The sequence below is a fragment of the Oryx dammah genome, unplaced genomic scaffold (genome assembly GCF_014754425.2).
Source record: "Oryx dammah isolate SB20612 unplaced genomic scaffold, SCBI_Odam_1.1 HiC_scaffold_19, whole genome shotgun sequence".
Taxonomy (NCBI): Eukaryota; Metazoa; Chordata; class Mammalia; order Artiodactyla; family Bovidae; genus Oryx; species Oryx dammah.
The window spans coordinates 41,758,560-41,769,920 of record NW_024070203.1 but is presented as its reverse complement, the minus strand read 5'-3'; the positions used below and the strand labels follow the sequence as shown (position 1 = coordinate 41,769,920).

The 11,361-nt window shown below is 40.9% G+C and overlaps 1 non-coding gene across 1 annotated transcript; it reads left to right on the top strand.

Annotated features, from left to right (window-relative positions):
• The first annotated feature begins 5,880 nt into the window (after positions 1 to 5,880).
• LOC120879151 lies at positions 5,881 to 5,987 on the top strand. The gene has a single exon (XR_005724719.1). It is a non-coding gene; the product is annotated as a U6 spliceosomal RNA (small nuclear RNA).
• Positions 5,988 to 11,361: the final 5,374 nt, after the last annotated feature.

Genomic DNA, 11,361 nt, shown 5'->3' with positions numbered 1-11,361 from the left:
CAAATTCATGTTCACTGAGTGGGTGATAGCTGTGAAAAAAAGGTTACAAATAGCTGTGAAAAGAAGAGAAGCAAAAAGCAAAGAAGAAAAGGAAATATATACCCATTTGAATGCAGAGTTCCAAAGAATAGCAAGGAGAGATAAGAAAGCCTTCTTCAGTGATCAATGCAAAGAAATAAAGGAAAAAAAGATTAGAGATCTCTTCAAGAAAATTAGAGATACCAAGGGAACATTTCATGCAAAGATGGGCTCAATAAAGGACAGAAATGGTATGGACCTAACAGAAGCAGAAGATATTAAGAAGAGGTGGCAAGAATACACAGAAGAACTGTGCAAAAAAGATCTTCACTATCCAGATAATCATGATGGTGTGATCACTCACCTAGAGCCAGACATTCTGGAGTGTGAAGTAAAGTGGACCTTAGAAAGCATCACTATGAACAAAGCTAGAGGAGGTGATGGAATTCCAGTTGAGCTGTTTCAAATCCTAAAAGATGATGCTGTGGAAGTGCTGCACTCAATATGCCAGCACATTTGGAAAACTCAGCAGTAGCCACAGGACTGGAAAATGTCCGTTTTCATTCCAATCCCAGAGAAAGGCAATGCCAAAAAATGCTCAAACTACCAAACAATTGCACTCATCTCATATGTTAGTAAAGTAATGCTCAAAATTCTCCAAGCCAGGCTTCAGCAATACGTGAACCATGAACTTCCTGATGTTCAAGCTGGTTTTAGAAAAGGCAGAGGAACCAGAGATCAAATTGCCAACATCTGCTGGATCATGGAAAAAGCAAGAGAGTTCCAGAAAAACATCGCTTTCTGCTTTATTAACTATGCCAAAGCCTTTGACTGTGTGGATCACAATAAACTGTGGAAAATTCTGAAAGAGATGGGAATACCAGACCACCTGACCTGCCTCTTGAGAAACCTGTATGCAGGTCAGGAAGCAACAGTTAGAACTGGACATGGAACAACAGACTGGTTCCAAATAGCAAAGGGAGTACTTCAAGGCTGTATATTGTCACCCTGCTTATTTAACTTATATGCAGAGTACATCATGAGAAACGCTGGGCTGGAAGAAACACAAGCTGAAATCAAGATTGCCAGGAGAAATATCAATAACCTCAGATATGCAGATGACACCACCCTTATGGCAGGAAGTGAAGAGGAACTCAAAAGCCTCTTGATGAAAGTGAAAGTGGAGAGTGAAAGCTCAACATTCAGAAAACGAAGATCATGGCATCTGGTCCCATCACTTCATGGCAAATAGATGGGGAAACAATGGAAACAGTGTCAGACTTTATTTTTGGGGGCTCCAAAATCACTGCAGATGGTGATTGCAGCCATGAAATTAAGAGACGCTTACTCCTTGGAAGAAAAGTTATGACCAACCTAGATGGTATATTCAAAAGCAGAGACATTACTTTGCCAACTAAGGTCCGTCTAGTCAAGGCTATGGTTTTTCCTGTGGTCATCTATGGATGTGAGAGTTGGACTATAAAGAAAGCTGATGGCCGAAGAATTGATGCTTTTGAACTGTGGTGTTGCAGAAGACTGTTGAGAATCCCTTGGACTGCAAGGAGATCCAACCAGTCCCTCCTAAAGGAGATCAGTCCTAGTGTTCATTGGAAGAACTGATGCTGAAGCTGAAACTCCAATACTTTGGCCACCTGATGCAAAAAGTTGACTCATTGGAAAAGACCCTGATGCTGGGAAAGATTGAGGGCAGAATGAGAAGGGGACAACAAAGGATGAGACGGCTGGACACCATCACAGATTCAACGGACATGGGTTTGGGTGAACTCCGGGATTTGGTGATGGACAGGGAGGCCTGGTGTGCTGCAGTCCATGGCTCTTCGCCTCAGGTGACCAAAGTGTTGGAGTGGCAAAACATAAGAAATACGCAAACCCTGGTGATGGGGCAGAAAAGGAGATGTCAGACTCTTACACTTCACACTGGGACAGAGCACCCAGTGTTCACTTTCTATTTTCTAAGCTGGATCAGTTTCTATCCAGCCCATGAAAGCAACTCTCTGTGGAGTGTTTCTGAATATTCAATGCCAGGTTCTCGTTTTGGCAAATCCTAGGGGAAAGAGGAAAGATTATTCACTCATCTCTCCCTCCCTTTCCTTCAGCTTTCTTGGGGCCCTGCCAGGACCAGGGTTAGATTGCCAGTCCAGGAGGCTCACTTCACACTCCGAAAGGTGCTACTAGTCCACTTATTATCCTCATCTATGACTCCAGACTAAATCCACAGCTGAACAGTATGATGCTGCTTGCTAGTGTTGATCATTCTGGCAAAACAGATTGTCATTTCTGCAAGTTAATATGAGGAGTAAGCTTTGCTTGAAGTGGAAATACCTAAATTAAACTAATAGTTTCATGGTACACAGTGGTTTCTACTGCTGTCCTTTCCTACTTTTCCCTTTGATTTTTGTGCTGCTTCTGTTTTCTAACCCAAAGACTCATTTCTTTTTTCTCTTTTAAACCTTTAATTTTGCTTTTTTTTTTGAATGGACTCTAGGAATGGAACTTGATCGTATGTAGGGGACTTGCATTATATAATAATAATCCCATGGACAAAGGAGCCTGGGGGGCTACAGTCCATAGGGTCGCAAAGAGTTGGGCACGACTGAAGCAATTAGTACACACAAAGCATGCATGCACATAGAGAGAGAGAGTGAGAGAGACTCAGTTTGCTGTACACCAGAAACGAACACAGCATTGTAAATCAACTGTACTTCAATTTAAAAAATATACTATCCAGAAAATAAATTTATTTTGAAGGAAGAAATTAACTGATCTGTAAATCAGGTAGCCTATAATAAGTTGTGATAATAATAAATCAAAACAGATCAAATAAATAAATATATATATATATAATTTGCCAGAGGAAATAAACTTTTTATTTTGTATTGGAGTATAGCCGATTAACAATGTTGTGATAGTTTCAGGTGAGCAACTCAGGGACTCAGCCATACATACATATGTATCCATTCTCCCCCAAACTCCCCTCCCATCCAGGCTGCCACATAACACTGAGCAGAGTTCCATGTGCTATACAGTAGGTCTTGTTGGTTATCCATTTTAAATCAGCAGTGTGTACATGTCCAGCCCAAACTCCCTGACTATCTGTTCGCCCCATCCTTCTTCCCCACAGCAACCATAAGTTCTTTCTGTCTGTGAATCTGTTTCTGTTTTGTAAGTAACTTCATTTGTATCATTTCTTTTTAGATTTCACATATAAGGGATGTCATATGATATTTCTCCTCTGCCAACCACTCATTTCTTTACACTGAAATGAGAACATAGCTGAATGTATTCTTATCAGAAAAACAAGCTGCAGTGGTTAACTTAGCTGCAGTTTTGATGTGTCTAGATGATTAGTCTGTTATTTGTTTTCAAATTTCCAGCAAAAGAAAATTAACTGACTATCCATTGTCTAACATTGGCTAACTCTAAATGAAATCATGATCATTTCTACAGCAGATTTACCTTCCTAATTATGCTTGGCTAATGTTTACACTGACTGATGGAAAAGGATGGTGCCTGGGAGAATGCCAAATGGCAGAAGGAAGTCTGACCTGAGACTAAAAATGTCCAAGGGTAAATTACCAAGTGGACAGTCTGCAGCAAGACAAAAAAAAAAAAAAAAAGAGCTGGTGATCTGAATATCATTATTCTTTCAACTCTGTGTCCACTTCCCTCTTGATCTTGAAACAAATTTATTGGCTGAGATACAGACAGGGCACTTTAACCTTGGTGATATCTGAGAGGAATAAAGATATTTCTGCTGTCTCCAGAGCTTTAGCATGAGATTTTGAAAAGGAGAAATGTTTGCAAATGCTACTGATGTCAAAATCTGTTGGAGAGTTGCCTTGATTCTCACGTTCTATAGTTTTCATCTCTTCACATCTAAGTCGCATGACCCCTAAATGCAGTCTCCATGATCTCCAAAGCCCAGGCCTAGGGTGTAATCCTGATTATGGACAGAAAGAATTACAGGGATGTAAAGTCTGGTCTCTTGGGCCTCAGTGTGCTGGCATGTATCATACCTGGGCCACAGCAGGGAGGAGAAAATGGGGAGGAGTCTGATAATCTGAAACTACACCCTTATCCATTGTCTAACATTGGATGAGTATGAGCCAGGCAGTGAGACAGATTCAGTTGTAGGTAATTCGGCACTGAAGTTTACTACAAGAAAGGAAGGGATACCAGCCACTCTTTCTGAATACACTTTGCAAAATGCTTTTAAAGACTATGATTATCTTAAAAAAAAAGGTGGGGGGGACTTTCCTGGGGGTACAGTGGTTAAGACTTCAGGCTCATGCAGGGGTGCATGTTCGATCTCTGTTCAGGGAGCTAAAATCTTACATGTCTCAAGGCCAAAACCCCCAGAGCATGAGAAACAGAAGTGATAGTGTAACAGATTCAATAAAGACTTTAAAAATGGTCCACATGAAAAAAAATCTTAAAAAAAAATAAAGATTATGATTAAAATGTCGGCAGAGGCAGTATGAATTAAGTGATTGAAAATCAGTGATTAGACCATGAGATGTAGAAAAAATAGTGTGATGTTGCTCCCATGCCAACCAAAGGCACAGGCTTGACTCCCAGACTTGCTTCCCCTGGTAGAACCTCCTATGTCTTCAGATGAAATCTAGTCTGAGAGACAGGCAGGTGATCTGGAGACCATGGCTGCGGACAACAGGTGGCTGAGGTGCGACTGTTGGATGGGATAGGCAGAAAGAAGTGGATACAACATGAGATAACCAGAGTGTCTTCCGTACCTTGATTTTAACAGGTTCCAAACAGCTCAGTCCTTTCGCTCAAGCTTGAACTTCCTTTGTAGTCATCATGCTTTTAATTGTTAATTACATACACACGCGGCGGTGGTGGTGGTTTAGTCTTTAAGTCTTGTCTGACTCTTGTGACCCCATTGACTGTAGTTTGCCAGAATGCTCTCTGTCCATGGGGTTTCCCAGGCAAGAATACTGGGGTGGGTTGCCATTTCCTTCTCCAGGGGATCTTCCCGACCCAGGAATCTAACCTGGGTCTCGTGCATGGCAGGCGGATTCTTTACCGAATGAGCTACAGGGGAAGCCCACTTACATACATACATGCAGTAAATTTCTGACCAAATCCAGGTATTCTTATTCCAGAGATGCCCCTGTCGTTGCGTTGGTATCAGTTCTCACTATTGGTCATCTGGACTGCGGGGACGGCATCCTTCCTGACTTTTCTTCTCACCCCCAGCAATCTTCTAGCAGGTGCACTAGAATGAACTCGCTTAAGATACATTTGATTATATCATCCCCTCCTGAGTGATCTCCAGCATTTCCTCTTTGTCCCGAGGACCCTTTAAATAGTGGGACAAACAAGAGGGTTTACAATTTAGCTCCTGTGTACCCCTCCAGCCTCATTTCTTGCCACACTCCTACCTTCATACTCTGTACCATGGCTGCATTGATCTTCTGCCCTTTTCCAAACTGGCCATGCCCAATTCTCACTCTACTATTCCTATGGTCCCTACCCCAGCTCTCCGTATCTGCAAATTAAAGTGGTGCAACATGACTTTTATTTACAGTAAAAGGATTATTTAGGATGAAAATGACCACATTACTGTATTTACTAATGCAGAATGAATTACTGGTAAATCTGAAGATAAATCCCAGGTTGTGTTGAGATGTTGATTTGCCTCAATTAGATAGAATCATTAAACTAAAGAGTGAAAAGAAGTTTAATTCACTGGTCTTAGGAGTTCTATCTTTAGTTTGTTAGGTTTTTAAAGGTTTGACAATCCAGTGTCCACGTACTAAATATAAAACTACTGGGAAACTGATTCTTAGGCAATACGCTATTAAAAATTCACATCGTGTAGTGCTCGCTTTGGCAGCACATATACTAAAATCGGAACAATTCAGAGAAGATTACCATGGCCCCTGTGCAAAGATGACATGCAAATTCATGAAGTGTTCCATATATTTATGAGTTTGAGAGATTGGGATTGACATAGTAGATGCTATTGATACTACATATAAAATAGATAACTAATGAGAACTATACATTAGCTATACTAATGTATAGCTCAGGGAACCCTACTCAGTGCTCTAGGGTGACCTAAATGAGAGGGATATCCAGAAAAGAAGGGATATATGTATACATATAGTTGATTCACTTTGCTATCCAGCAGAAACTACCACAATATTGTAAAGCAATTATACTTCATTAAAAATTAATTCTTAAAAATTCAGATTGCCTGAATAGACCAATTGGGTAGCTTCTTGTATTTAGAATCTGTATCTGAAAAAAGAATGCTTAGTCTCGAGAGCTTACCAAGAATAAAATTTAGATGAATAATATGATAGGTAAAAATAATATATGTATTTCTTGAAATGTATTCACTTTTCACAGTTTGTTTCCCCATTTCTGATAAAGGATCCTAAACACAGCACTGAAAAATCAACACCCTAGCAGTCTGTCTTAGGAATAAATGAAAGAGAAAGGACTGGAATGCTCCCGAATGCAATGTTCAAGGCAAAAGTCGTGCTTCTGATCCCAGTAGGGTTGTGATATGCTCTCTGCAAAGCCCATTGCTCCCGGTTTTTCAATTACAACTTTGACTCATATTCCTTGATTAGTAACAAGCAATCAATCATAATTAATTAGTTAAAATGTTCAACCGTTAAAATCATTACCATTAATTAAAATAATTATCTCTATTTTGGCTGCACTTCATTACCATTTCTGGGAAATGCGTTGCTTTACTGCCATTCTTAGTACACATTCTTGGTGAAAGCAAAGCATATAATAGATCATCTATGAACTGCTTTAAAAGTGACAACAACAATAAGGTTTTGGACTTCTGTTGTTGTGGTTGCATTTGGATAAAACATTTTTCTATAGTATCATGAGCTTTATGAATAAAGCTCTTTGAAATGAGCGTTAGCTTTTCACAGGATGATAGGAAATGAGCATTTTGGAAAGAACTTGTGCTTTGGAAGGAAATGTTTGTTTTATAGGTCAAGCAATAGACTAGATATACAAAAGGAGAGAGAACCAGTGAAGTAAAGTAGATAGCAGTGTTGAGAACATGACCCGAGACATAGGATTTGCAGAAAAAGAAGATAAGAGGCATGGAAGATAAGATACAATGAGAAGTGACAGTTTTTTCTATTAGAGATCGAGAATGATAAAATAAAAAGAATAGAAGGGAGAAGTCTTTGAAGAGGTAATGGTAAAGAGTTTTCTAGACTGGGAAAGATGTATGTGCCCTAAGCACGGTGTGTGTGCTTACATGCTCAGTTACTCTCTTTGCGACTTCATGAACTGTAGCCCACGAGACTCTTCTGTCCGTGGGATTCTCCAGGCAAGAATACTGGAGTGGGCTGCCATTTCCTCCTCCAGGGGATCGTCCCACCCAGGGATCGTATGCACGTTTCCTGCATTGGCAGGTGGATTCTATATCACTGAGCCACTTGGGAAGCCCCTAAGCAGAGTAAACAGAAACAAATCCATATCTAGACACATTAAGAGTTAAACTGCAGAAGTTTAAGAAAGAAGAGGGAAAACAGTTAAAGACAAATGTTAGAAAAGACAAACTTAGAAACAAATGGCAGAAGCATAGGAATTAAATGCCAGGAACAGTAGATGCTAGAAAACACTGGAATCCTGTTACCTAAGCACTGAGGGGAAAGAACTTGAACCTAAAAGTATCCTAAGAGTGATGAACATTTCTGGCTATACATAGATGAAGCACATGCCTATTTTCAGACTCTCGTTGAAAGAAAGGCTCATACAGACACTTTAGCAATGAGCAAGATGAGCTCAAATGCAAGAAGAAATTGTGACGAAAGAAATCGGCCAAATATGTTGGTCTACCCAAATACCTTGTGGCTAATCAGTGGCACTATTCACTAATTTGGGGAGAAAAGTGGCTAAAATGATGGTTAAGATATTAGACATTGCTTACATGAAATGTGAGCATGGGATGCTACTTGGAGAGAAGTTAACACATTTTAAGATTCTTGCCTTGTTTGGGAGAAGGATGAAGATATTGTTAATGCTTGTTAGAAAAACATAAGGTTATGGATGCATGTTATTAATCAAAAGGATAACTTCTGAAAGAAACATACTTTTCATGACAGTGTGCCTCTGGGGCTGGGGCGTGGAGTCTGGGTTTGAGAAAGTGTGTGGTGTGATTTCATTTTTATCAGAGGCAACTGCATTGTGGACAACAAGGTCATAGCTTTCTGGGAATGAATACCAGCTCTGCTTCTGTTCTTTGCTGGATTGGGTCCCCTGAAGATTCACTCCCATACTTCATCTGACTGTATTTGGAGATAAGACCTTTAAAATGGTAATTAAATTAAAAATGAGGTCGTTAGTGTGGGCCCTCATCCAGTATATGCTGGTGTCCTTTTATAAGAAAAGGAAATTAGGGCACAGACACACGCAGAGAGAAGACAGCTGTCCACAAGCCAAGGAGAGAGGCCTCAGTGGAAACCAACTGTTTAGACACTTTATGTATATATTTGGCTGCATTGCGTCTAAGTCGAGTCACGTGGGATCTTTCGTTGTGGTGCACAGACTCTCTAGTTGTGGCACAGCCTCAGTTGCTCCCTGGAACACATGGGGTCCTGTCTCAGTTCTCTGACCAGTGATTGAACTCGTGTCTGCAGCATTGCAAGGCGAACTCATAACCACTGGGGCACCAGGGAAGTCCCTCTGTGGATACTTTGGTTTCAGATTTCTAGCCTCCAGAATTATGAGATAATAAATTTCTGTGGTTTAAGCCACCTGGTGTTTGGAACTGTGTCATGGTAGCCCTAGCAAAGTAACACAGTCTTTTAAGTATCTTGACTTGGCATGGCTTAAAATTCTGAACCTCAGTTTCTTCTGTGTAAAACTAAGATAATAACAACCCTATCTCATAGGATTTTTGTAAGATTTAATCAAATTAATGCATGTAAAGTACTTGGAATACTACTTATATATATATGGTTAACCCTCAATAAATGTTAGCTATTATTTTATTAAAATTTTTAAATGTGACAGGCTATTAACATTGATTCATTTGGAATGATGGGGAAATGGATATTTGTTGTATTCTGTATTTTTAGGAAAATATAAAAATTATCCTGACTAAAAAGGTAAATCTGTTTTTTATTATCTGGCTTCCCTTGTGGCTCAGTGTAAAGAAACCCCTACCAATGCAGGAGACTCGGGTTCAACCCCTGGGTCAGGAAGATCCCCTGGAGAAGGGAATGGCACCCATTCCAGTATTCTTGCCTGGGGAATCCCATGGACAGAGGAGCCTGGTGGGCTATAGTCCATGGGGTCAATAAAGAGTTAGACATGACTTTAGTGACTAAACAACAACATTTTCTGTTATCAGCATTATGTAGGAACTTGATAGACTGAAGAATATTGCAACTAATGTCTTGGTAGAGGGTTTATTAACAGATAATTTACTTATTTGGGAAATATTTTTAGTGCCAAGCTGACCCTTTGAGTATTGTGTCTTAGCCAATTGTCTTTCTTTTCTTTTTTTCTTTATTTTTGGTTGCACTGAGTCTTTGTTGCGCGCGCAGGGGCTGCTCTTGTTGTGGTGTCTTCTTTTGTCAGGGCTCAAGGGCTTTAGAGTTGGGGCTCAGTAGATGTGGTGCCCAGGCTTACTTGCCTTGTGGCACGTGGACTCTGCCCCAAACAGCGTTGAACCCATGTCCCCTGCCTTGGGGACCGATGGCAGGCAGATTCTTAGCCACTGGACCACCAGGGAAGTCCCTGTCTTTCTTTTCTCAGAGTGTTTACTACCAATACAGTGGTTTTCAGAAGTTGTGATCTGTTCCCTGTCTGCCCAAAGCACATGGGCATTTGACTAGAGGAGCTTATTACAGACAGACGGCCCACATGCTCTATCGCCTTGCCTAGAGAATTTGATGCACTGTCATAATAATGATTTTAAAAAGCTACCTGAGAAGAATGAAAGATTCTGCTAATCAGCCTGTTGGAGTTCTCAGGTCTCCAAAAACAAAGGCAAGCAGAGTAGGTGACAGTGAGACCAGAAATGTCTTGGGATGTTAGGATTAATGATGTACACACCCGGGTCCTTTGTAGCTGAGTCTTGTCCAGACGCACCCAGCTATAAAAGATGACTACGAGAACTCATTAATCAGTAATTCTGTACAACTTCAAAAACAGATCTCCACCACAAGAGTGAATTTTCTGACAACCTCCTAATGCCTCAGAGTTGTGAGGGAAGGCTTTTGTCAAACCTGTGACTCACCATGATAGCTCAAAGAAACACCCAGTAGGGCCTGGGCAAAGCTCATCTCATTGAAAAACGTGTCTATCATTAAAACCCTTTGCTGAGTTTTGCTAAAGTCACCCTCCAGTCCTGATTTCATTCAGCTGCTGCCTCACAGTTGACTCCAACAACATTTATTCTGCTTTTAATCATAGTCACATGAAGACCCAGTCACCACTGTAAGGTATTGACTGCCTGTGAAGGTGGGGGGTATTGACACCAGGCTTTCCAGTCTCCACCTCACCCTGTCAGCTACCTACTAGGACAGAAAGTTTAGTGACTAATGTGAGTTGATGCTATTAAATTATAATCATGTGAGAGTGTTAGTCGCTCAGTCGTGTCCGACTCTTTGTAACCCCATGGACTGTAGCCCGCCAGGCTCCTCTGCTCGTGGAATTTCCCAGGCAAGAATATTGGAGTGGGTTGCCATTTCCTTCTCCAGGGGATCTTCCCTGATCAGGGGTCAAACCTGTGTCTCCTGCGTTGGCAGGCAGATTCTTTATCACTGAGCCGTCAGAGAAGTCCTTATTTCTTTTCTGCTGCTGCTGCTGCTGCTAAGTCGCGTCAGTTGTGTCCCCATAGATGACCCCATAGACGGCAGCTTGCCAGGCTCTGCCATCCCTGGGATTCTCCAGGCAAGAGTACTGGAGTGGGTTGCCATTGCCTTCTCCGTATTTCTTTCCTACCTCCTGGTAAATTATTTTCTGGCATTTCAGAGATACCTTCTATAAATAAAAAAAAGAAACCTTTATTCTTTGTTTTGGATTTGAAAGTCTCAATTGTGTGACATGACTATGAGTCCCCCCAAATTCTTGTTACCATGTCTGTGGGGCTTGGTACCCCACACAGGTAGGATTCCTGGTCACCTGACTTGGTTTTCTAGAGTTCCTAATTTGGTTCGCCCAGCCCTGAACAACTAGGGTTGTAGTCACCTGAATTAGGCTTGAAAATATTTGTTGGTTTTAAAAAAGAAGACCTCCCTTTTAGCTGGAATATACCAGGATTTGGAATGTATTTTTATGAGTGAACATATAGCCTCCAGAAAGATTCAA